Genomic DNA, 26,971 nt, shown 5'->3' on the forward strand with positions numbered 1-26,971 from the left:
GATGATGGTGAGGATGATGATGATGGTGAGGATGGTGATGATGATGATGACAATGATGATGATGGTGATAATGATGATACTTTCTGCTAAGCTCTGAGGCCCATTTGACTTGGAAAATAAAATCATGCACACTTTAGTTTTGGACCATTCATACAAGATCTCCTTTGATTGGTCTTATTTTTATTTATTTATTTATTTTTTGGAGGCGGAGTTTTGCTCTTGTTGCCCAGGCTTACGTGCAATGGCGCCATCTCAGCTCACTGCAACCTCCGCCTCCTGGGTCCAACCGTTTCTCCTACAGGCATGCACCACGACACCCAGCTGATTTTGTATTTTTAGTAGAGACAGGGTTTCTCCATGTTGGTCAGGCGGGTCTCAAACTCCCAACCTCAGGTGATCTGCTTGCCCTGGCCTCCCAGAGTACTGGGATGACAGGCGTGAACCACAGCGCCTGGCCTGGTTGGTCTTATTAAATAGGGTTTAAAAGCACACACTAGAGTCAGTTTTGGGCACCATGTAAAATGACCAGTGCTTGTCTTGTAGGGAGGATGAAACAAATTGGTTAGTCATTTATCCACTCATTTTTGTTTGACCAATGTTTAGTGTGCATATCTTCAGTGTGAGAAGCTAAGTATATAGAAATAAATGAGCAGGCAAGGTAATGGTCTACCATGCAACTGTGCATTTTGAATGAATGAAGCCCATGGTCTCTTGAAAAAAGCTGATCCTGATAACACTGTGAGGTCTACATTTTAGTCTACGTTATGGCTGTGGTGCTGTCATTCCTACTGGGTTATTTCCTGGTAACACACATGCCTATGTGCACACACGTTGATATTTCATACTAGCTTGGATCAATGATCTATGCTTGAACCAGAGTTGTAAGGACAAGCTAGACTATTCTGAAGGCAGTGTCCCCAAAGCAGAGGTAAAACTTGGCACAACAGTGGACTTCTAGGTATTTGTATGGGATTTCTGCCTTCAAACCCCAGCAGTCACTGATTTCAGATTGACAGGAGAGGAAAACATTCAACAGACTTCTCTTAAGCTCTTAGTCTTGGCCCACAAGCATGCCAGACTCCCCTGTCTTCCACGAGTTTGCTCTGATGTTGTGTCCCATTTATATCAGCCCCTTCTCTGCCCAGCTGCTTTCATGAATATGCCCCCTGTTTGCTTCTAATCCCTTGCCTTATGTTTCCTCCTTTTCTTTTTAAGCATTTCATTTAAGTAATAATATTTGTGATGGTTAATTTTATGTGTCTCCTTGTCTGGGTCACTGTGCCCAGATGTGTGGGCAAACATTATTCTGGATGTTTCTGTGAATGTGTTTTTGGATGGGGTTGATATTTAAATCAGTGACTTTGAGTCAAGACGACCGTCTCTCCGTAATGTGGGTGGGCCTCACCTAATCAGTTGAAGATATGAAAAGAACAAAATCTGACGTCCACAGAGCAAGAGGAAATTCTGCCAGGAGATAGCCTTCAAATTATTTTTTAAAATAGTTAAACTGGCTGGGCGCGGTGGCGCGCACCTGTAATTTCAGCACTTTGGGAGGCCGAGGTGGGTGGATCACGAGGTCAGGAGATCGAGACCATCCTGGCTAACACAGTGAAACCCCATCTCTACTAAAATACAAAAAAATTAGCCAGGCGTGGTGGTGGGCACTTGTAGTCGCAGCTACTTGGGAGGCTGAGGCAGGGGAATCGGTTGAACCCAGGAGGCAGGGGTTACAGTGAGCTGAGATCGCGCCACTGCACTCCAGCCTGGGCAACAGAGTAAGAGTCCGTCTCACACACACAGACACATAAAAATAGTTAAAACATGGGCATATCACATAGGAGACAAGACCAATTATGTTGATTACTTCATTCCCATTAATTTTTTAGATAAACTAACCATGGAGTTGGCCAACAAAGGGAATATCTGGGATACGGCATTTATTCACAAGAAGAAGGACTTCCTCCTTCCTTCCTTCCTACCTTCCTTCCTTCCTTCCTTCCTTCTTTCCTTCCTTCCTTCTTTCCTTCCTTCCTTCCTTCTTTCCTTCCTTCCTTCTTTCCTTCCTTCCTTCCTTCTTTCCTTCCTTCCTTTCTTTCCTTCTTTCCTTCCTTCCTTTCTCCTTCCTTCCTTGCTTTCTTCCTTTCTTCTTTCTTTCTTCCTTTCTTCCTTCCTTTCTCCTTCCTCCCTGCCTCCCTCCCTCCCTTCCTTCTTCCTTCTGTCATTCTTCCTTCCCTCCCTGCTTCCCTGTCTCCTTCCTTCCTCCCTCTCCCTGTCTCTCTCTGTCTCCCTTTCTTCCTGTCTTCCTTTCTTTCCTTTTTCTTTCTTCTCTCTTTCTTTTGTTTGTAGATCTTGGTTCTTGTTATGATTGGCACAACCACGTAGGAACCATCTGAATGGAGATAGCTTTTGTGGGGCATCATGAGGAAATTGTATATTCTATGACACAAGCTCTCGACTCCCTGCGTTTCAGTGCAAGCCGTGGCTAATTACTGGCTGGGACATATCCTTGGACTAATGTATGCACGCCTCTCTTCCTTGTTTCAGAGAACCACAACAGCGTGGCTGCAGAAGCCCTGTCATTGGAGCTGTCGTCGTTGTCTCCCCACAGCGAGAGAGCTTTTGCAAGTTTAATCTCATCACGGAGAAAGCTTTCAAAGACTTCAAAGGAAGTATTTGGTGCTCAGCTTTTCCTTCCACCCAGTGAAGAATGTGCCTGCAGTGCTTGTAACAAAACAGTCTGGCCGGTGCCATTCAGATCCTAACTTCGTATAAAAGCCGTGCCTCGGAGGAAACGTAACTAAGTTTTAAATATTCCCCTCTTTTGTTTTTTTTTTGGTTTTTGGTTTCTGGTTTTGTCATTTATTGTGCCGTAAAAGTCTACAACTGTTTAGTGATTTTGTTGTTTGGTAATTATCATATTATTCCATAAGCTTTTTCATCATCAGTGAGCTATAAAGATGAAACTGTATCCAATAGAAACTCAGCTTCCTAAAGAAAAAAATCTGATCTATTAGGTTTGTCTCCTAAAGACTGTCCTTTCTTTTATTTTACTTGTTACTGCGTACTGGGCAATTTCCTTTGGAGAAGGGCCAGCCTTGCTCAGATTGGATTTTAGAAATTGTACCATTTGATACTCCTTCTCCTCTTCCTCCTTCTCCTTTTCCTTCTTCTCCCCCTCCTTCTCTCCACCTCTGTCCTTTCCCTGCTCAGCCACACACACATACACCATAGCTTCTGGCTGTCTTCCCTTTCCTTCCAGTTCCAGTAACCGTCCACTGATTCAAGAGAGACGCTCAACAAGAACAATTTGGTTGAGCATCTCGGCCAGATGCTGAATTCTTAGTGGCTGATTCCCCTGGGATTTAGGTCCTTCCCCTGCCTTCTGCATCTGTCCTTCCCTGAGAGAACACCATCCCTGCTCAGTGACCAAGGTCTACCCGGCACGGAGCCCTCAGATAATGTCTGCTAAACGTCTCCTTGAAGAGTGTGATGTTGGAGGTGAACCCAGCATCTGGGAGGCTGAGGCGTGTGACTCATTAAAATGGAGCCACGTGGCGGTGGCCCGTGAACCAGGACTGAAATAGCTCCTTGCTCTGCTGACTCTCTTTATCCTTCCCCTGGTGTGTTCCGGCTGGCAGCCCTCACCATATGCCAGCCAGCAGGTCAGTTACACGGATGTCCAAAAACCTGGGTTTTGAGCAATGTACATGCTATGTGTGCATATCTATACGCGCAGGTGACAAAGGCAACCAGCCACAGGCGGTCCTCATTGCTGGTTCTCCCGGTGACCCAGGTACACGTCCCTGAGTTTCATCCCTTCCTGTTGAGAATTTAGTCAGGAGGTGACATTCACCAGACTGAACACAGCGACTGTGGCTTTTTGAAAGGGCAGCTCCAAGTCCAGACGGAACCACAGAACAGGACCAAAAAACGTGATTAAAGAAGGTACCCGTTAGAGTTGGCATAGCATATATATATGTAATATAAAATACAAAATATATTATACCTATTTTATATTCATAATATAAAATATAAAAATACGTATTTGCTGTGTGTATATTATATATAAATATTACAAATATATATAAAATATATGTTTAACACATTATGTTATGCATATATTAACTATAAAATATGTATATTATGTACATATTATATACTTATATTACATATGTATTGTATACTTACGTATTATATACATATATTATATTACATATATTTATATTATATATTACATATGTATTATATATTAAATATATATTTATATAATAAAATATATATAATATATATTTATATTAAATATGATACATGTATTAAATATATTTATATTATATTACATATATAATGCTTATATAATATAGATATATTTTATTATAAAAATATATATTTTATATATACACAGACACATAAGAAATATATATATTTCTACAGGTATACATATAGAAAATTACAACTTCTTTTTTAGAGATTAACTTTTTTTTTTTTTTGAGATGGAGTCTCGCTCTGTCACCCAGGCTGGAGTGCAGTGGCACGATCTCAGCTCACTGCAAGCTCCGCTTCCTGGGATCACGCCATTCTGCTGCCTCAGCCTTCCGAGTAGCTGGGACTACAGATGCCCGCCACCACGCCTGGCTAGTATTTTTTTTTTATTTTTTTAGTAGAGATGGGATTTCACCATGTTAGCCAGGATGGTCTTGATCTCCTGACCTTGTGATCCGCCTGCCTTGGCCTCCCAAAGTGCTGTGATTACAGGTGTGAGCCACCGCACCCGACTGAGATTGTTTAACTTTTTAAAATGATGATATTATAGACGTTTTGTATTTTATGTTAAAATTTATTGAGATGGCGTCTCGCTTTGTCTCCTAGGCTGGAGTGCAGTGGTGTGATCTTGGCTTATTGCAGTCTCTCTCTCCTGGGTTCAAGCGATTCTCCTGCCTCAGCCTCCCAGGTAGCTGAGATTATAGGCATGCACTACCACGCCCAGCTAATTTTTTTGTAATTTTAGTAGAGACGGGATTTCACTATGTTGGCCAGGCTGGTCTTGAACTCCTGGCCTCAGGTGATCCACTCGTCTTGGCCTCCCAAAGTGCTGGGATTAAAGGTGTGAGCCACTGCGCCTGGCCAGAAATCTTCCTTTCTTTCTTTCTTTCTTTTTGAGACGGAGTTTTGCTCTTGTTATCCAGGCTGGAGTGCGACGGTGCAATCTTGGCTGACTGCAGCCTCTGCTTCCTGGGTTCAAGTGGTTCTCCTTCCTCAGACTCCCAGGTAGCTGGGATTACTGGCACGTGCCACTATGCCCAGCTAATTTTTGTATATCTAGTAGAGACAGGGTTTCACCATGTTAGCCAGGCTGGTCTCAAACTCCTGACCTCAGGTGATCCACCCACTTCAGCCTCCGTAAGTGCTGGGATTGCAGGCGTGAGCCACCATGTCCCGCCTTTGCGTTTGTAACTCTGTCTTGCTTTCTGCATTCCAGAACCCCCAAGTAACACAGACCCTCTTCATAGGCTTATTTTGCTACTTATGCATCTTACTTAGTGACAAGTCCTTTCAATTCTATTTCCTAATTTTTGTTGGGTCAGATGCAATCTTCATATGACTTGTAACTATGCTTCCTAAATGTTGGCCACAAGTCCTTTACGAGATACATTGTCTTTCCACCAGTTTCTCACATTCTGTGGCTTGTCTTTTCACTTTCTTCAGAGTATTTCTTTTTTGTGTGTGACTTTTCCTCCCTGACTGGAAAACATCAGGCCTATGTAGGCACCTTATAAGCTGTAAAATTGCTTTATCTGAATTTTGCAATTTAGACTTTGATTTTGACCATGAAGAAAAGACTTGTTGGCTGGGTGCGGTGGCTCACGCCTGTCATCCCAACACTTTGGGAGGCCAAGGTGGGTGGATCACAAAGTCAGGAGTTCAAGACCAGCCTGGCCAATACAGTGAAACCCCGTCTCTACTAAAAATACAAAAAAAAAAAAAAAAAAAATTAGCCAGGCATGGTGATGGGTGACTGTAGTGCCAGATACTCGGGAGGCTGAGGCAGGAGAATCGTTTGAATCCAGGAGGTGGAGGTTGCAGTGAGCCGAGATCACACCACTGCACTCCAGCCTGGGCGACAGAGCGAGACTCCATCTCAAAAAAAAAAGAAAAGAAAAGAAAAAAAAGGAATCATCATAGTCCCTTGGCCTCCTGTAGAAGATACCATCGTTAAATGCAATTCATCATTTTTTTTTTTTTGAGATTATAGAAGCCACAGCACGCAATGGTTTTGTGATTTACATGGAAGTCCATGATTTATTTTGAGTTAATTTGTATCAAAGCTAGCAGGTTGAGGTTGCGATTCATTTTTTGATGTTGCTGTGTCTCCTTGCTCCAGAAATTTCAGTGAAATGGATATTCCTCCTCCATTCAATTACTTTTGCTCCATGGTCAAAAATTAGACATAATTCCAGGTATCTGTTTCTGCGTTCTCTGTGCTGTTCCATTTATTTATGTGTCTTATCTTTGTTCCATGCCATACTCTCCCCATTTTATCACAGCAATATAATAAGCCCAAAACGTGTGTGATCTCTGTCACTTAATTCTTTCTCAAAATGGTTTCAACTCGCTTTTCCATTGCTTTATACATGTTGCAATAATCTTTTCTATGTATATTTTTTAAAAATTTCTAGGTATATTTTTAAAATGCTTGGATTTTTATATGAATTTTGTTTGTTTCTTGAGATGGATTCTCGCTCTGTCGCCCAGGCTGGAGTTTAGTGGCGCAATCTTAGCTCACTGCAACCTCCACCTCCTCAGTTCAAGCAATTATTTCTGCCTCAGCCTCCCAAGTAGCTGGAATTACAGGCGCCTGCCACCACACCCAGGTAATTTTTGTATTTTTATTAGAGACGTGGTTTCGTCGTGTTGGCCAGGCTGGTCTCAATCAAACTCCTGACCTCAGGTGATCTGCCTGCCTCAGCCTCCCAAAGTGCTGGGATTGCAGGCGTGAGCCACTGCATCCAGCCTGAATTTTGTTAACTTTGTAAATCAGTTTATTGAGAACGGACATCTTTACTGTAGTGAATGTGCTCCATGAACGTAGTATGCCTTTCCTTTATTTGGGTCTTCTTTCATGTTTTTCATGAGAATTTTTATAATTTTTATCATACAGAACTACATATGCTTGGTGAGATTTATATATAAGTATCTCATTCTCTTTGGAGCAATTTAAAATAGTTTGTTTTTTCTTTGAGACAGAGTCTCGCTCTGCAGCCCAGGCTGGAATACAATGACACGATCTCGGCTCTCTGCAACCTCCGCCTCCCGGGTTCAAGTGATTCTCCTGCCTTAGCCTCCCGAGTAGCTGGGACTACAAGCACCTGCCACCTCGCCCAGGTAATTTTTTTGTATTTTCTGTAGAGACTGGATTTCACCATGTTGGCCAGGCTGATCTCAAACTGCTGAACTCAGATGATCCACTCACCTCGGCCTCCCAAAGTGCTGGGATGACAGGCGTGAGCCACCACACCTGGCCTAAAATACTATTATATTTTGTATTTTGGTTTCCCCTTGTTCATTATCACTGTATAGAAATACAATAGATTTTTATACATGTATCTTGTATCCTGTGAACTTATTGAGCTCATTTATTAGTTCTAGAAAGTTTTTTTCCAGATTATTTGAGATTTCTATCAAGACAATTAGATCATCTTCAAAGAGAGACAATTTTTTTTTCTTTTTTTCCATGAGGGTTTGTTTTTACTCTTTGACTATTGTTTGTATATTTTGAATTCTTCCTAATGATTTTTTTAAAGCCAAATGATGTTTGGATCCTTCCTGTACTTCCCTAGACCCCATCCTGGAAAATCCCTCAAGATATACTGAGGTCAGAGGTCTCCAAGGAACAGGTGCTTTAAACCCTGCTCCGTGACCACGTGACTTACCCAACCCTTGCAAATGCTTCCAGAATATGTCTTTCTTTAGTCTTTTGCTGATACGTTTAATCAATTCACCAGTTTAAAATGTTTTATTCATACTGTAAATAAACCAGCGTTTCCCCGTGACTTTTCCCCTTTATAGTCAAAGCTGTACACACTGAGCCCACTGCCTTTTAATGCTTTCTGCTTTGCCAAAACCACCCTTACTTTTCTGCCTATTGAAACATCATCGTCAGGGCCGGGCGCAGTGGCTCACACCTGTCATCCCAGCACTTTGGGAGGCTGAGGCAGGCAGATCACGAGGTTGGGAGTTCGAGACCAGCCTGGCCAACATGGTGAAATCCCGTCTCTACTAAAAATACAAAAATTAGCTGAGTGTATGGCAGGCGCCTCTAGTCCCAGCTACTCAGGAGGTTGAGGCAGGAGAAGCGGAGGTTGCAGTGAACCGAGATGGTGCCATTGCACTCCAGCCTGGGCAACAGTGCGAGACTACGTCTCAAAACAAGAACGAAAAAACGTCATTGTCAATATTCATTTTCGGTTTGAGCCTCCGTTTCTTTCTCCTTTAAATGAAATTGCTTAAGAGCAGATGTTCTTCAGCACTGTATTCCTCCTTCCCAGTTCTCTTTGTTTCTCCTGCTGGATTAAAAATCTTAAATAATACCCATCTTGTTGGCACCAGACTCGCGTTGCCGAAATCCCATTTAGCTAAGCTGGCGTTGTGATCTCCCGGGTCTTCTAATGACATGCTTAAGCATGCCCCCCTCGGTGTGTGCAGGGGAAGCTGTGTCACTCATGTTGATCTGTCAGAAATGAACACAACAGCTCCCCTGCCAGTAGGATGCCCCGGGCTGGGCTCTGCCTGTCCGCTCCCTGATGGAAGGTGGCTATGCAATTTCTCATGCTGCCTTCTTGGAATAGTACCGAGAGTACGTCCACAAAATAATGCTGTGGCAGGCTGAATTACAGCCCCCAGTCACATACGGTCCTTATCCTTAAAACCCATGGATAGCCTGTAATGAGGCTGAGGTGGGCAGATCACCTGAGGTCAGGAGTTCAAGACCAGCCTGGCCCACATGGCGACACCCCGTCTCTACTAAAAATATAGAAATTGGCCGGGCGCGGTGGCTCATGTCTGTAATCCCAGCACTTTGGGAAGCCAAGGCAGGTGGATCACAAAGTCAGGAGATCGAGACCATCCTGGCTAACACAGTGAAACCATGTCTCTACGAAAAAGAAAAAAAAAAAAAAAATTAGCCGGGCATGGTGGCGGGCACCTGTAGTCCCAGCTACTCGGGAGGCTGAGGTAGGGAGAATGGCCTGAACTCAGGAGGCAGAGTTTGCAGTGATCCAAGATTGTGCCACTGCACTCCAGCCTGGGCGACAGAGCAAGATTCTGTCTCAAAAAAAAAAGAAAAAAGAAAATTATCTGGCTGTGGTGGTGCGAGCCTATAATCCTGGCTACTCAGGGTGCCAAGGCAGGAGAATCACTTGAACCCAGAAAGTGGAGGTTGCGGTGAGCCGAAATCACGCCACTGCACTCCAGCCTGGGCGACAGAGCAAGACTTCATCTCAAAAACAAACATAAACAAACAACAACACTAAAACAGGAATAGGGTTACATTATGTGGTAACGGACTTTAAAGATGCAGTTCAGTTAATGATCTTGAGATGGGAGGATGATATTGGGTGATTGACGTGGATCCTCAATGTCATCATCAGCATCTCTCTAAGGAGGAGGCAGAGAGAGACTGGACTAGCAAGAGAGTACACGATGTCAGGACGAAAACGAGGTCCGATGTGGCTGGCTTTGAAGACGGAGGAACGGGCGACAGGCCAAGAAATGAAAGGAATACAGCTCTGAAAGCTGCAAAAACGCAAAGGATCAGCTTCTCCCTAGAGCCTCCGGAAGACACACTGCCCTGCTGACACCGTGATTTTAGCCCAGGGAGGCTGACTGTTGCAGTTCTGACCTCCAGAACTGTAGGATCATGTACTGATGTTGTTTCAGCCCAATAGATAACTTCCTACAGCAGATATAGCGCTTCCTATAGCCAGCCTTACTTGGACTTCAGTGGGAGCCTTTTTGGACAATGTGATAAGTGGAGTTCTCTCCTTGCCATCAAAGTGCCAGCTTTCAGCCTGCTGTTGGGGAAGAGATGATGGTTGCCCACGGGGTCTGCCTTCCATCACAGGCTTGTGTGCAAAGAGGTGTTTTTTTTTGTTTGTTTTTGAGACGGAGTCTCACTCTGTGGCCCAGGCTGGAGTGCGGTGCCGGATCTCCGCTCACTGCAAGCTCCGCCTCCCGGGTTCCCGCCATTCTTCTGCCTCAGCCTCCCGAGTAGCTGGGACTACAGGCGCCGCCACCTCGCCCGGCTAGTTTTTTGTATTTTTTTTTTAGTAGAGACGGGGTTTCACCGTGTTAGCCAGGATGGTCTCGATCTCCTGACCTCGTGATCCACCCGTCTCGGCCTCCCAAAGTGCTGGGATGACAGGCTTGAGCCACCGCGCCCAGCCACAAAGAGGTTTTGTTTCTTTGATGTTGTTGTTGTTTGAGACAGAATCTCGCTCTGTCACCCAGGCTGGAGTGCAGTGGTGCAATCTTGGCTCACTGCAACCTCCGCCTTCCAGATTCAAGGGATTCTCTTGCCTCAGCCTCCTGAGTAGCTGAGACTACAGGCGCCCATCACCACACCTGGCCAATTTTTGCATTTTTAGTAGAGATGGGGTTTTACCATATTGGCCAGGCTGGTCTCAAACTCCTGACCTCAGATGATCCACCCACCTCAGCCTTCCAAAGTGCTGGGATGACAGGTGTGAGCCACCGCACCTGGCCTATATGCAAGGAGTTTCTAAGAAAGAGTGTGTTCAAGGAAGAGCATCAGGTAGCGTTGTTTGAGAACTCACAACCTGCAGAGGCAGCAGTAAACATGTCTGATGCACTTTCCTGAGAGTGTTCAATTGGGTTAGTGTAAGAATCCCACCATTTCTGGCTCCCATATCTTCCAACGTAGACATATCACCTCTGACTTTGCAGAAGAAACCATCTGCGGTAGAAATGATAGCAATGTCCATATTATCATTCCCTTTTATCATTAGAACAGCTGATGCTTCTTGAACTATACATACCGGATTGAATCCTCGCAAAGGGAAAGTCGGAGATCAGAGATCAGCCTCGTCTGCAAGGTCAGGCAGGAGTCATATACCAGGTAAGCCCTGACTCCAGCTTGCGTGGATCTCACCACAAAGCACAGGCTAATGTTAACCCCCAGGCCATTTTCAGGTGCATCCAGTCTCTGGGACACATCGCCTGTCATTTCCATCAAGACTGAGCTTCCAGGAGGGGAGGTTTTATCCTGACAGGACAGACCTGGGTGTTCAGGCTAATCTCCAACCATTACCTCCACTCAGGTGTGTGTGGTAAATCCCCAGTTACTAGGAGCCCCATGTCACTGTGACCTAAGTCACTTGCTCCATACATACCCTCTGGCTGCGTCTGTTTTGTGTTGCTGTGAAGGAATCCCTGAGGCTGGATCATTTATAAAGAAAAGAGGTTTATTTGGCTCATGATTCTGGTGGCTGGAAAGTTCAAGACTGGACATTTGCATCTGGTAAGCGCCTCGGGCTGCTTCCACTGAGACAGAGAGTGTATTCGTCTGTTTTCACACTGCTGATAAAGCCATACCTGAGACTGAGGTTGTTTGGGACTTACAGGTGCACATGTCCAGGGAAGCCTCACAATCATGGTGGAAGGCAAGGAGGAGCAAGTCACGTTTTACGTGGATGGCAGCAGATCTCTTGAGACCCATCCATTATCATGAGAACAACATGAGAAAGACCCGCCCCCATAATTCAGGCATCTCCCATTGGATCCCTGCCACAACCCATGGGAATTATGGGAGCTAGAAGATGAGATTTGGGGGGGGACACAGAGAGGAAGGGGAGCTGTGCGTGCAGAGACCACATGTAGAGACAGGACGCGAGAGAGAGAGCGAGCGAGCGTGGGGAGCTTCCAGACTCTTTGGAACAGCCAGCTTTCATGGGAACTCAGAAGAGAGACACTCTCAAGGGTGAACACTAATCTGTGTGTGAGGAATCCACTCCTGTGCTCCAAACACCTCTCATTAGTCCCCAGTTTCAGCACGAGGTATGGAGGGGTACAAACATCCCAACCGTAGCGTGTCTGAAACCATGCAATGAAACCATCGTTGGCATAGCAACGATCAGAAAAGCAGATCTGAAGTGGAAACGATGCATTCTCTGCCTCTCACCAGCATCATGATTTTCAGACTGTGGAAATTTTGCTTTTGCCTGTTGCGGGTTTGTTCTGTCTTTTCGATAAACGTATCTCTAGCAACAACAAGTGGCTTCTGCCGTGTGAATGCCTTAAAGAGAAGTGAGGTAAACACAGTGTAGTGGAAATATCGGGATGCAGCAGGAGCGCCGCAGAAAATGAGATCCTGTCCTCCAGAATCTCCTTTCGTCATCGGTGGTGCTGCGATTCATCTTTCCTTGCTTTGCAGTAGAGACGTAAACAAATTTCAAACCCAACGGGCATCCCTGGTTACTCCCTCCCCTCTGTCCAGTTAGTGACGGTGTGAGCCATCCTCCTTTTTATCCGGTCCTAGCAGTCTAGCATGAGACAGCATGCCTGAGTCTGGAGAAATCCCACTGGAAGACTCCTGCATGGTGAAGAACCTCCTGGTTCCTCCCAAGAAAGAAAAATGGCAGCCTTCTAAGGTACTGGCCTATGATGTAGCTCCCATTAGTCAGATGCGTGTGCCCCAGACTTGGAATCAGGCACAAGAACATGGCTATAGTCTGGATGATGGTGCCTCTGCCAAATTCACGTTTCGGAACTTAACCTCCCAGATAATGGGTATTAGGAAGCGTGGGCCATCAGGACGTAGGATGACTGCCCTCATGCATGAGCTTGAGAGATTCTGCTGGCTCCTTCTGCCCCTCTGCCATGTGAGAACACCAAGAAAGCACCATCTCTCAAGCAGAGACAGAGCAAGCCCTCAGCAGACACTATGCAGCCCTCAGCAGATGTAGGCTGAGAACTGGGAGAAGGGTCTTTCTCTATTGCTTGAGCTTATGGATGGCAGGGAGGCATCGGGGTCTCAGGTGAGACTCCTTGTGTTTGAATCTTCCATGTATCTTAAAAAGTCATGAAAGGAACAAGACTCCGTTCACACACTCTTTCAAGTTTCTTCTTCTTTCTTCCTTCTTCCTTCTTCTTCCTCTTCCTTTCTCCTTCTCCTCCTCCCTCCTCCTCCTCCCCCCCCTCCTCCTTCCTTTCTTCTTCCTTCTTCCTTCTTCTTTCTTCTTTTTTTTTCTTTGAGATGGAGTCTTGCTCTGTTGCCCATGCTGGAGTGCAGTGACATGATCTTGGCTCACTGCAAGCTCTGCCTCCCAGGTTCAAGTGAAAAGTGATGCTCTTTCCTCAGCTTCCCAAGTAGCTGGGACTACAGGCGCCTGCCACCACGCCTAGCTCATTTTTGTATTTTTATTAGAGATGGGGTTTCACCATGTTAGCCAGGATGGTCTGGATCTCTTGACCTCGTGATCCACCCACCGCGGCCTCCCAAAGTACTGGGATGACAGGCGTGAGCCACCATGCCTGGCCCCTGGTTCCCTCTTCTAGGAAATGCAGGAATGATAATATAGGTTGACTGTTCCTCATCTGGAAGTCCAAAACCTGAAATGCTCCAAAATCTGAAACTATTTGAGCACCAGCGCGGTGCCACAAGTGGAAAATTACAGTGATACTAAGGTGGTATGTGTCGGGAGGACTCTTTGTTCGTTGACGAAGGACAAGGAACTCTTGACCTTATGTGCAAAGTCACAGTCAAAATGCAGTCAAAACTTTGTTATAGGCACAAAATTGTTAAAATGTATAAAATTACCTTCTGGTCATGTGTATAAGATGCTTAGGAGGCCGGGGTGGTGGCTCATGCTTATAATTCTGGCACTTTGGGAGGCCGAGGCGGGTGAATCATTTGAGGTCAGGGGTTCGAGACCAGCCTGACCAACATGGTGAAACCCTGTCTCCACTAAAAATTCAAAAAAATGAGCCGGGTGTGGCGGCATGCACCTGTCATCCCAGCTACTGGGAGGCTGAGGTAGGAGAATCCCTTAAACCTAGGAGGCGGAGGTTGCAGTGAGCTGAGATCGTGCCACTGCACTCCAGCCTGGTGCCAGAGCAAGACTCTATCTCAAAAAAAAAAAAAAAAAAAAAGAAAGAAAGAAAAAGATGCATGTGAAACATAAACGAATTTTGCATTTAGACAAGAGCCCGATCCCAAGATATCTCATTGAATATACAAATATAACAAAATCTGAAAAAACAAAATGTTTGAAACTCTTCCAGTCCATGGCATTTCAGATAAAAGATCCTCAACCTGTATGAACTTTCTGGTTTCCTGGGAAAATCAAATGAATGGTTTTAAATCAAGAATTGGACACAGGGCTTGGTTCTTAGTAAGTGCTCAGAATGTTCTTGTCGTTATTATAGTCGTCAACAATCCTAACGATTATTCAATATTTCTACCTGCTTGTCAAGAGCAGGAACAAATTCAATCTTTTCCATGTACGCACTCCTCTTCATTTGCTGGTTTCTCTATAAAATACCCATGCGCTTTGTTTCCCCCAATAGGTTTTTGGGCCCATCTGTGCTTTGTTTTGCGGAAGGGAATTAGAAGAAAAAGGTTTAGACTGGCATCACCAAAAGTCTTTTCTCTCTTTAAAAGTTATTCTTATTTTCCACCCGTCTTTGACAGCATCTTTATCTTCACCGAAAAGAATCCATGTGGACAATGTCTTCCCTTCCACACCGTTCACCGGAGACGTGAAAATCTGCAGCTGACATTCCTGGCTGTACTCAAGTTTCTGAGGAAAGGGCTCAACAGAGAAGTAATTCCTTCCAGGGACTTCGAGCTATGACCTTGGGAACTGAAATCTGGACACAAAGGGAACGGGTGTTTGCCTTCACCTCATGAAAGGTGAATGATGTTCTGCGGTCGCAGTGGCTTATGTATTTCCTTCCTTCCTTCCTTTCTCCCTCCCTCCCTCCCTCCCTTCCTTCCCTCCTTCCCTTCTTCCCTCCTTTCTTCCTTCCTTCCTTCTCTCTTTCTCTTCTTTCTTCTTTCTTTTCTCCTTTCTTTCTTTTTGAGACAGTTTCCTTCCTTCCTTCCTTCTTCCTTCCCTCCTTTCTTCCTTCCTTCTCTTTCTCTCTCTTCTTTCTTTCTTCTTTCTCTCTTTTCTCCTTTCTTTTTGAGACAGTTTCCTTCCTTCCTTCCTCTTTCTTTTCTTTCTCTCTCTCTCTTTCTTTCTTTTTAAGACAGAGTTGGGACGGAGTCTTGCTCTGTCGCCCAGGCTGGAGTGCAGTGGCCGGATCTCAGCTCACTGCAACCTCCGCCTCCCGGGTTCACACCATTCTCCTGCCTCAGCCTCCCAAGTAGCTGGGACTACAGGTGCCCGCCACCTCGCCCGGCTAGTTTTTGAATTTTTAGTAGAGACGGGGTTTCACAGTGTTAGCCAGGATGGTCTCGATCTCCTGACCTTGTGATCCGCCCACCTCAGCCTCCCAAAGTGCTGGGATGACAGGCGTGAGCCACTGCGCCTGGCCGTCACTGGCCATTTTTAATTTTTTGTCTTCTTTTTTCAGATGGAGTCTCACTCTGTCACCCAGGCTGGAGTGCAGTGCTGCAATCTCTGCTCACTGTAACCTCCACCTCCTGGGTTCAAGCGATTCTCTTGCCTCAGCCTCCCAGGTGTCTGGGACTACAGGTGCATGCCACCACGCCCAGCTAATTTTTGTATTTTTAGTAGAGACAGGGTTTCACCATATTGGCCAAGCTGGTCTCGAACTCCTGATCTCAGGTCATCCACCCACCTCGGACTCCCAAAGCGTTGGGATTACAGGTGTGAGCCACCGCGCCTGGCCCATTTTAAATGATTGTCGTATTCTATTTTTAAACTCACATCTGTTAAACGTATTTAGTTCTTATTTTTAGTCACCACCAACACTAGGACGTAAAACCATAATAACTTCAGCAGTTTATAAAACCCTTGAAATGTGAACGCCTGTAGGAACCAACCGTGTGAAATGGTTTAAACCACACTTATTTGAAATGAGAGAAGGAATTGCAGACTCCCTTTAGAACTGGGAACTTCTTCAGCCCAGAGGTCATCGATTCTTCATCTACTTTATCTACCGTCTTATCAGTCAATCAGCGGGAAATAAATCTGCATTTGTTGAACAACCTGCTGACCAAATTAATGAATATGCCTTGGTGCTTTACTTGCAATTCTGTGGCTTAATTAAGGATCTTTAAAAATATTAGTTTTTCGGCCGGCCGTGGTGGCTCACACCTGTCGTCCCAGCACTTTGGGAGGCCGAGGCGGGTGCATCACCTGAGGTCGGGAGTTCCAGACCAGCCTGACCAACATGGTGAAACCCCATCTCTACCAAAAATACAAAATTTTTTTGTACAGCAAGACAGAGCAAGACTCCATCTTAAAAAAAGAGGCCGGGCGCGGTGGCTCAAGCCTGTAATCCCAGCACTTCGGGAGGCCAAGACGGGCAGATCACGAGGTCAGGAGATCGAGACCATCCTGGCTAACACGGTGAAACCCCATCTCTACTAAAAAATACAAAAAACTAGCCGGGCGAGGTGGCGGGCGCCTGTAGTCCCAGCTACTCGGGAGGCTGAGGCAGGAGAATGGCGTAAACCTGGGAGGCGGAGCTTGCAGTGAGCTGAGATCCGGCCACTGCACTCCAGCCTGGGCGACAGAGCGAGACTCAGTCTCAAAAAAAAAAAAAGAAAAGAAAAGAAAAGTCCCACAGTTCAGCAGGGTTCTTGCACGAGATGATGAGGATAAGGGTAGGTGAGCACGTGGAAAGGGTGAGAACAGGTCGATTGTGTTGGAGAAAAGAATAAAGACAGAAAAGCCAGAAGACCGCCTGGGAAGTCAACCTGCCCCAGCAGATACAAAACTACAGTCAGCAGGAGCCAGCATACACCCCTGACCTGTGCAAAGCTTTTTCCATCCTTTACTTAAATAGAACGCTGCCTTTGAAAAAAAGTTTTAATAAACATGGAAATCATAAATCCTTATTTATGTAAATAATATATCCTGGTCTTATTCTTAGAACCATTGGTTTTTCACGGCTCATTAAGAAAGCTCGGGGAGGTGACTCAACGCCTGTCATCCCAGCACTTTGAGAGGCCGAGGTGGGCAGATCACGAGGTCAGGAGTTCGAGACCAGCCTGACCAACACGGTGAAACCCCGTCTCTATTAAAAATACAAAAATTAGCTGGGCGTGGTGGTGTGAGCCTGTAATTCCAGCTACTCGGGAGGCTGAGGCAGGAGAATCGCTTGAACCCGGGAGGTGGAGGTTACGGTGAGCCGAGATCGCGCCACTGCACTCCAGCCTGGGCGACAGAGCAAGACTCCGTCTCAAAATAAACAAATAAATAAATACAAATAAAGAACTTGGTCCTCAATCTGAGGTGGCAGGATAGAATCTCCAGGGGCCGCTCTGTTCTTACCCGGTAATGAAAATTTAGCCATCAGAGAGAGGTCAGAACGGCCGACTCCTCATACAGCCGGAAAGCTGAGGCTACCTTTATGCTTGTTTCCCTCCTCCTCAGCGAATATGTCCATTGCTACTTTCTCAATGTCTTGGAGATGTTTCTATCACAGTTTTGCATTTTGCGACAAGTTCCGTAGAGTCTGCCTTTCGCCAGGAGCCTGGAAACCTACCTTCCTCACACGATGTCTCAGGCCTGTTCACAGCCGCTGAGTCCACACCGTGTTTTAAACACGCAGCATTGAATAGAAGCTCAGCCATGGAAATCAATTTTTTTACTCACGGTTCTGCCCTCTAATGATAGACAAGGCGGGTTTCATATACAAGAGACGTGGATTTCTGCAAGATATAATTAATACTTTATCACTTTCTGCTCTGAAAGTTGCCTTTGTTTATTGCACTGCCAAATTGAAAGTTGGCAAGGTGAGAAGTAGTTTCCTGTGACAATACATTGGGATTTTTTTTTTTTTTTCCTGTAAGAAATTTAAGATGACAGCCAGGCGTGGTGGATCCTGCCTGTCATCCCAGCACTTTGGGAGGCCGAGGCGGGCAGATCACCTGAGGTCGGGAGTTCGAGACCAGCCTGGCCAACATGGTGAAACCCCATCTCTATCAAAACTAGTAAGACTTACCTGGGTGTGGTGGCACACTCCTGTCATCCCAGCTACTCGGAAGGCTGAGGCAGGAGAATCGTTGGAACCCGGGAGGCGGAGGTTGCAGTGAGCTGAGATCGCACCACTGCACTCCAGCCTGGGCAACACAGCAAGACTCCATCTAAAAAAAAAAAGAAAAGAAATTTCAGATGAGTGACGGCTAAAGTTTTAGGAACAAGGAGTGACACTGTGAAGGCTATGGGGGAAATCCCACTGTTTAAATGTAAGGAAGAGGTGGAGAAAAGGGAGAGGAAGCAGGGATCCCAGAAACACCGATCTGACACGCCCAAGTTCAGAAATAGTCTGAAAACATTCACTTGCTTCGTTCCAAGAAAAACCCAAATGTAACTGGATTCAGAGAAGTCGTTTTTGTCCATGATTTGATTTTTTTTTTTTTTTTTTTTTTGAGACAGTGTCTTGCTCTGTCTCCCAGGCTGGAGCGCAGTGGCGTGATCTCAGCTCACTGCAACCTCTGCCTCCTGGGTTCAAGCGATTTTCCTGCCTCAGCCTCCCCAGTAGCTGGGATTACAGGCACCTGCCACCACAGCCAGCTAATTTTTGTATTTTTTGTAGAGACGGGGTTTCACCATGTTGGCCAGGCTGGTCTCGAACTCCCGACCTCAGGTGATCCGCCTGCCTTGGCCTCCCAAAGTGCTGGGATTACAGGCGTGAGCCACCAACCTGGCTAATTTTTGTATTTTTAGTAGACATGGGGTTTCACCATGTTGGCCAGGCTAGTCTTGAACTCCTGACCTCAGGCGACCTATCCGCCTCAGCCTCCCAAAGTGCTGGGATGACAGGCGTGAGGCACCACACGCGGCCAGAGGCTGTGAGTTTCCGGTGTGAATTTTTGTTTTGACTTCATATGCGCCATAAGCCTTTTTTAATTTATTTTTATTTTTTTTATGTTAACCCTTGTCTCTCTGAGCCAAACCAAATACATTAATTATTGGAGCAAGGAGAACGGTTATAAAAGGCTCTGAGTGAAGAATTCACATTCTCCCTTTCTTGGCTGCTCTCTTTTGTCCCGAAATCTCACTTTGTCTCATTCATAGTAAAGTACGTATTTTTCACACTCCTCTCTTCCTTTAGCAAATGCCAAAGGCTTAAATGCATTGAGAGCAGACGCTTCTCATGATTGGTAATTATCCCCTCAGCCGAATGCAAGAAGGGGGCCTCGTGGGTAAGGCAGGTGTTCGTGAAAATGCCCGAGTTTTTATCACCGTGGCTACCATCTCGGCTCTTGGCTCCTCTCCCCCGAGGATCCTGGCTTCCCCCAGCAGGATAATTACTGGGTTATTACACTTGAACCCTGGCTGCTCTCAAGAAAAAACAATGTATCCTGTCCTCCTGGCACATGGCCATTCTTATTTTAAACAGCCGGGGACGGCCCTCCTCTCTGCTTTTTCCACTCTGCAGGATACCATTGTCATTTGCTAGCAGGAGAAATGTGGCCATGCCTCAGAGTCCACACTGCAGGAACCCCAGAAGCTCAGATTTGTGTTGAGGCCGCTCTGGGGACGTGACAGCACGTTTTTTGTGTGGTTGTGGTTGACGGTTTTGTGCGTGATTGGCCTCTCCCATCCTTTTTCTACCTGTGGCTTCTCATCCAGGAGGTCATGGGAACAGACGCTGATTTCAGCATTTCGACTTTTTTTTTTTTAGTAAAGATGCATATATTGGCCGGGTGCGGTAGCTCACGCCTGTCATCCCAGCACTTTGGGAGGCTGAGGTGGGTGGATCCCTTGAGGTCAGGAGTTCGAGACCAGCCTGGGCAACATAGGGAAACCCCGTTTCTACTAAAAATACAAAAATTAACCGGTGATGGTGGCACATGCCTGTAATCTCAGCACTTTATGAGGGCAAGGCAGGGAGATCACCTCAGGTCAGGAGTTCGAGACCAGCCTGGCCAACGTCGCAAAACCCTGTCTGTAGTAAAAATACAAAAGTTAGGCAGTGTGATGGTGGGGGTCTGTAGCTCCAGGTACTTGGGAGGATGAGGCAGGGGAATCGCTTGAACCCAGGAGGCAGAGGTTGCAGTGAGCCAAGATCACACCACTGCACTCCAGCCTGGGTGACAGAGCGAGACTCCGTCTCAAAACAAAAAAAAAAGACATAAGCCGGGCTTGGTGGCTCACACCTGTAATCCCAGCACTTTGGGAGGCCAAGGCAGGTGGATCACGAGGTCAGGAGATGGAGACAATCCTGGCTAACACGGTGAAACCCGGTCTCCACTAAAAATACAAAAAATTAGCCAGGTGTGGTGTTGGGCACCTGTGGTCCCAGCTACTCGGGAGGCTGAGGCAGAAGAACGGCGTGAACCCGGGAGGCGGATCTCGCAGTGAGCCGAGATCGGGCCACTGCACTCCAGCCTGGGCGACAGAGCGAGACTCTGTCTCAAAAAAGAAGAAATAAGCTGGGCATGGTGGCTCATGCCTGTAATCCCAGCACTTTGGGAGGTCAAAGTGGATGAATCACAAGGTCAGGAGTTCGAGACCAGCCTGGCCAACATGGCAAAAACCTATCTCTAGTAAAAATACAAAAGTTAGCTGGACGTGGTAGCGGGTGCCTACTCAGGAGGCTGAGGCAGGAGAATCACTTGGACCCAGCAGGCAGAGGTTGCAGTGAGCCAAGATCATGTCACCGTACTCCAGCCAGGGCGACAGAACAAGACTCTGTCTCAAAATACAATAAATAGGCCAGGCGTGGTGGCTCATGCCTATAATCCCAGCACTTTGGGAGGTCGAGGTGGGTGGATTATGAGATCAGTAGTTCAAGACCAGCCTGGCCAACATGGCAAAACCCTGTCTGCAGTAAAAATACAAAAATTAGCCAGACGTGGTGGTGGGCGCCTGTAACCCCAGCTACTCAGTGGGCTGAGGCAGGAGAATCACTTGAACCCAGGAGGCAGAGGTTGTAGTGAGCCAAGATCACGCCACTGCACTCCAGCCTGGGCACCAGAATGAGAGACTCCGTTTCAAAAAAAGAAGAAATAAATACAATAGAAATAAAAAGAAAAATGCATGTGTCTTGATTATAAATGCCTGCATTTCATAGCTCGCCTTAGCTGGGCTGTTTGCATTTGGTTTGTTTGTTTGAGATGGAGTTTTGTTCTTGTTGCCCAGGCTGGAGTGCAGTGGTGTGATCTCGGCTCACCGCAAGCCTCCACCTTCCGGGTTCAAGCGATTCTCCTGCCTCAGCCTCCTGAGTAACTGGGATGACAGGTGCCCGCCACCACACCTGGCTAATTTTGTATTTTTAGTAGTGACGGGGTTTCTCCCAGTTGGTCGGGCTGGTCTCGAACTCCCAACCTCAGGTGATCCGCCGGTCTCGTCCTCCCAAAGTGCTGGGATGACAGGCATGAGCCACTGTGCCTGGCTGGGCTGTTTGCATTTTGAAGCCAAGGGCAGAGTTGACAGACCATGGAAAAGAACCTGGAGTTGGAAGCAGCTGTCTCCAGAGAACATGACACACAAGACGCCCCTGCCGTGGTGGCTCAGATGGCTACCGGGATCTCACAGGCTTGCAGGCTCTGCTCCATCCCTCGAAACTCTTGGTCTGCCTCTGCGACAGTCTGAGGACTTCCTGAGTTTTCCGTGGCTCCCCAGGGGACCTAAAGCCCTGGGAGTCAAGCTTCCCTGATGGTATTTCTTTTTTGTGTCCTGTTGAGCTGCAAGGGGGTTTCTGTCTCTTCCTCTGTGTCTACATAACAAGTAAGGAAATGCCTAAAAAACCATGCAGGACAAAGGAACCAAAAGGCCATGCAGGACAAAGGAACCAAAAGGCATCACACTCACAAAGGATACATCAACATGGCAGGATGCATATCAAAGTGTGGGACACAGGAGCCGGGAACTCCTGCTTATTCCAGCATCTCAACTTTTTTTTTTCTTTTTTTTAGATGGAGTCTGGCTCTGTCCCCCAGGCTGGAGTGCAGTGTCGTGATCTCGGCTCAATGCAAACTCTACCTCCCGGGTTCACACCCTTCTCCTGCCTCAGCCTTCCGAGTAGCTGGGACTACAGGTGCCCGCCATCACGCCTGGCCAATTTTTATTTGTATTTTTAGTAGAGACGGGGTTTCACCGTGTTAGCCAGGATGGTCTTGATCTCCTGACCTGGTGATCCACCTGCCTCTGTCTCCCAAAGTGCTGGGATTACAGGCGTGAGCCACCATGCCCGGCCTTTTTTTTTTTTGAGACGGAGTCTCACTGTGTCACCCAGGCTGGAGTGCAGTGGTACAATCTTGGCTCATTGCAATCTCCACCTCCCAGGTTCAAGCGATTCTCCTGCCTCAGCCTCCCAAGTAGCTGGGATTACAGGCATGCGCCACCACGCCCGACTGATTTTATATTTTTAATAGAGATGGGGTTTCTCCATGTTGGTCGGGTTGTTCTCAAACTCCTGGTCACATGTGATCTGCCCCCCTTGGCCTCCCAAAGTGCTGGGATTACAGGCATGAGCCATTGCACCAAGCCTCATTTCAACATTTTTAAATAATGCATATGTTGGCCAGGAGCAGTGGATCACTCCCGTGATCCCAGCACTTTGGGAGACCAAGGCAGGTGACTTGCCTGAGGTCAGTAGTTCAAGACCAGCCTGGCCAACATGATGAAACCCCATCTCTACTACAAATACAAAAATTAACCGGGAGTGGTGGCACATGCCTGTAATCTCAGCACTTTGGGAGGCCGAGGCGGTCACTTTGGGATCGCGTGAGGTCAGGTTTTGGAGATCAGTCTGGCCTACATGGTGAAACTCCGTCTCTACTAAAAATACAAAAATTAGCCAGGCGTGGTGGCACGCACCTGTAATCCCAGCTACTCGGGAGGCTGAGGCAAGAGAATCGCTTGAACCTTGGAGGTGGAGGTTGCAGTGAGCCGAGATCGCACCATTTCACTCCAGCCTGGGCAACAAGAGCAAAACTCAGTCTAAAAAAAAAATAATGCTTCTAATGGAAAATGGTTTTGTGGTTCCTCAAAAAGAAAGCATCCATATGACCCAGCAACTTCACTCCTAGGTACAGACCCCAAAGAATTAAAAACAGGAGCTCAAAGAGGTACATGGTCCCACCAGCATTATTCACAATAGTCAAAAGGCAGAGATAGCCCAAGGGTTCATCTGTGCATGAATGGATAAACATGCACACAGTGGAATATTATGCAGCCAGGAAAAAGAATGGAGCACTGGCAGGTGCTATGGCGTGGATGAGCCTTTGAAAAACTTCATGTTCAGTGAAAGATGCCAGATACACAAGCACACATGTTGTATGCCTCAATATACATGACATGTCCAGAACAGGTAAATCCATAGACTCAAAGTGGCTTTGTGGTTACCAGAGGATGAAGAAGCGGGAATGAGGAGTAACTGCTCATGAGAATAGATCTCTGAGATAATGAAAATATTCTCAACCTAGACAGAGGTGGTACTTGTACAACACTGTGAATGGACTAATGGCCCCCGAATTGTCCACTTTGAAACAGTTGATTTTAGGCTGTATGAATTTCACCTCAATAAAAGATATTTATTTTGTTTTTGTTTTTTTATTTTATTTTATTTTTTTTGAGACGGAGTCTCACTCTGTCGCCCAGGCTGGAGTGCAGTGGCCGGATCTCAGCTCACTGCAAGCTCCGCCTCCCAGGTTTACGCCATTCTCCTGCCTCAGCCTCCCGAGTAACTGGGACTACAGGCGCCCGCCACCTCGCCCGGCTAGTTTTTTTTGTATTTTTTTTAGGAGAGACGGGGATTCACCGTGATAGCCAGGATGGTCTCGATCTCCTGACCTCGTGATCTACCCGTCTTGGCCTCCCAAAGTGCTGGGATTACAGGCTTGAGCCACCGCACCCGGCCTTGTTTTTTTATTATACTTTAAGTTCTGGGGTACATGTGCAGAACGTGCAGGTTGGTTACATAGGTATACATGGGCTATAGTGGTTTGCTGCACCCATCAACTCTTCATTTGCATTAGGTATTTCTTCTAATGCTACCCCTTCCCCTGCCCTGCACCCCCGACAGACCCTGGTGTGTGATGCTCCCCTCCCTGTGTCCATGTGTTCTCATTGTTCAACTCCCACTTATGAGTGAGAACATGTGGTGTTTGGTTTTCTGTTCTTTTTTTTTTTTTTTTTTTTTTTTGAGACGGAGTCTTGCTCTGTCGCCCAGGCTAGAGTGCAGCGGCCGGATCTCAGCTCACCGCAACCTCTGCCTCCTGGGTTCACGCCATTCTCCTGCCTCAGCCTCCCGAGTGGCTGGGACCACAGGCGCCCACCACCTCGCCCGGCTAATTTTTTGTATTTTTAGTAGAGACGGGGTTTCACCGTGTTAGCCAGGAGGGTCTCGATCTCCTGACCTCGTGATCCGCCCGTCTCGGCCTCCCAAAGTGCTGGGATTACAGGCTTGAGCCACCGCGCCCGGCGGTTTTCTGTTCTTGTGTTAGTTTGCTGAAAATGATGGTTTCTGGCTTCATCCATGTCCCTGCAAAGGACACAAACTCATCCTTTTTTATGGCTGCATAGTATTCCATGGTGTATACTCGTGGACTATACATCATCCCTGGTCATTAGAGAAATGCAAATCAAAACCACAATGAGATATACCATCTTATGCCCATTAGAAGAGCGATCATTAAAAAGTCAGGAAACAACAAATGTTGAGAGGATGTGGAGAAATAGGAACGCTTTTACACTATTGGTGGGAGTGTAAATTGGTTCAACGATTGTGGAAGACAGTGTGGCGATTCCTCAAGGACCTAGAAGCAGAAATACCATTGACCCAGAATCTCATTTGACCCAGCAATCCCATGACTGGGTATACACCCAAAGGATTATAAATCATTCTACTATAAAGACACATGCACATGTGTGTTTACTGCAGCACTGTTCACAATAGCAAAGACTTGAAACCAACCCAAATGCCCATCAATGATGGACTGGATAAAGAAGATGTTTTTAAAAATAGTCTTTAAAAATGGAAAGAGAAGAGAGCAGAGGGTAGATACCAGGATGCCATCCACAGCAGAGCTCTGCCTGTGCAGATGCTGAGAAGAGACAGAACCTCAAACCCTGGGACTCCTGGGTGTCCGCAAAGCATTGGCTCCTGGTTTGTAAGAAAACTAAGCATTCAGAAACATTTGCCATGATTTTCCTAAATTATGTTGACTCTGCTGGTAGTTACTGAAAGGTATTTTAGGTCTGTGCGCTACAATCATCATAATAACAAATTGAGCTTGTGTGTTGCGTATCTTTACTCTGATTTTTCAGTGATTCAATTTCACTATGTTTACAAAAGAATTCATCTTCAATATATTGGAGGAAAAACGACAAAAACGAACATTGACAGTGGAAGAAGGCTTGGTTTCCATCACCTGTGTCTCAGGTTCCCCTGGAGAAAATTTTAAGTGCATGGATGGGAACTTTCTCTGTTTGGGGTTCCCATAACTCTTTCCAAGCCTGAATTGATTATCATCATCACCATCATCATCGTCACCATCATAACCATCACCATCATCACCATCACTAGCATCTTTGCCACGATCATCATCACCATCATTGCCATCAGCATCATCTTCACCATCATCCTCATCATCACCATCACCATCATCATCACCATCATAACCATCTTTATCACCATCATAACCATTACCATCATCACCGTCACTAGCATCTTTGCCACGATCATCATCACCATCACTGTTACTATTACCATGATCACTATCACCATCATTTTCACCATCATCACCATCACCATCATCATTATCGTCATCCTCATCATCGCCATCACCATCAGCACCATCACCATTGTCATTATCACCATCACCATCATCACCATCACTAACTTCTTTGCCACTGCCATCATCACCATCGCCATCATCTTTACCATCGTCGTCCTCACCATCATCATCACCATCACCACCATCACCATCATCATTATCACCATCATTATCACCACCATAACCTTTACCATCATCACCATCACTACTACCATCATCACTATCACCATCAACACCATCACCACCATCATTATCATCATCGCCATCACCATCAGCACCACCACCATCGTCATTATCACCATCACCGTCATCACCATCACTAACTTCTTTGCCACTACCATCATCACCATCATTCAAACCCTCTGTGTAAAAATGAATGAGAAAAATCACGACTCCCCCATGACACCTGCTGGCAGAGAAACCCACACAGAATCAGACTCAAACACGCTGTTTCTCCCTGTCTCTCTCTCTCTGATCCTCTCTCCCTACCTCCTTCTCTGTCTCTCTCTCTGTCCCTGTCTCTCTGTCCCTGTCTCTCCCTCCTTCCTTTTCTCTCTCTCTCTTCCTCTGTCTCTCCCTCACTCTCTTTTCCCTTTCTCTCACCTCTCTTCCCTTCTCTGTGTCTTGACAAAAACTCTTTTCTTTGACTGAAACCTAAGCCAGTCTCCTCTGAGTCCCCTGCCCGACGAGGCTGGACCTTGGGCTTCCCTCCACGTCCTTGTAGAATCACTTCTGAGCAAGAATCCTGCTACACCAGTGGGGTGAAAGTCCCCCACCCTTGAGGCCTGACTGTCCTGATCACCCTGGCTGGCGGTCCGCAGTGATCCAATCAAGTCAGTGTAGCCAGAAACTGCTTCTCCTGGGAATTTCCTCTGAGTAATCCACAGCCCCTACCCGTGTCGCCCCATAGTTATAAATCTCCACTTCTCCACATTGGAGTCAAGACAGGGTCTGTTCTCTCCCCATTGCAAGATTTTGCTACAGGGGGTTTCCTGATAGCTGCCATCTTGGATGCCTTCAATGAAATCTGCT

General features: G+C 46.4%; 2 long non-coding RNA genes across 3 annotated transcripts; both read left to right on the forward strand.

The window, feature by feature from the left end:
- Nucleotides 1-2,549: 2,549 nt before the first annotated feature.
- LOC113223877 lies at nt 2,550-4,546 on the forward strand. Its single transcript, XR_004228702.1, has 3 exons — nt 2,550-2,793; nt 3,260-3,945; nt 4,491-4,546. It is a non-coding gene; the product is annotated as an uncharacterized LOC113223877 (long non-coding RNA).
- A 2,778-nt stretch (nt 4,547-7,324) lies between these two features.
- Nucleotides 7,325-17,210, forward strand: LOC111530999. 2 transcript variants are annotated; one of them, XR_003308912.1, is made up of 4 exons: nt 7,325-7,380; nt 11,022-11,131; nt 14,705-14,926; nt 17,080-17,210. It is a non-coding gene; the product is annotated as an uncharacterized LOC111530999 (long non-coding RNA). The 2 variants fall into 2 exon arrangements; XR_002728094.1 differs by lacking the exon at nt 17,080-17,210 and having other exon boundaries at nt 14,705-15,029.
- Nucleotides 17,211-26,971: the final 9,761 nt, after the last annotated feature.

The sequence above is a fragment of the Piliocolobus tephrosceles genome, chromosome Y, assembly GCF_002776525.5.
Source record: "Piliocolobus tephrosceles isolate RC106 chromosome Y, ASM277652v3, whole genome shotgun sequence".
NCBI lineage: Eukaryota > Metazoa > Chordata > Mammalia > Primates > Cercopithecidae > Piliocolobus > Piliocolobus tephrosceles.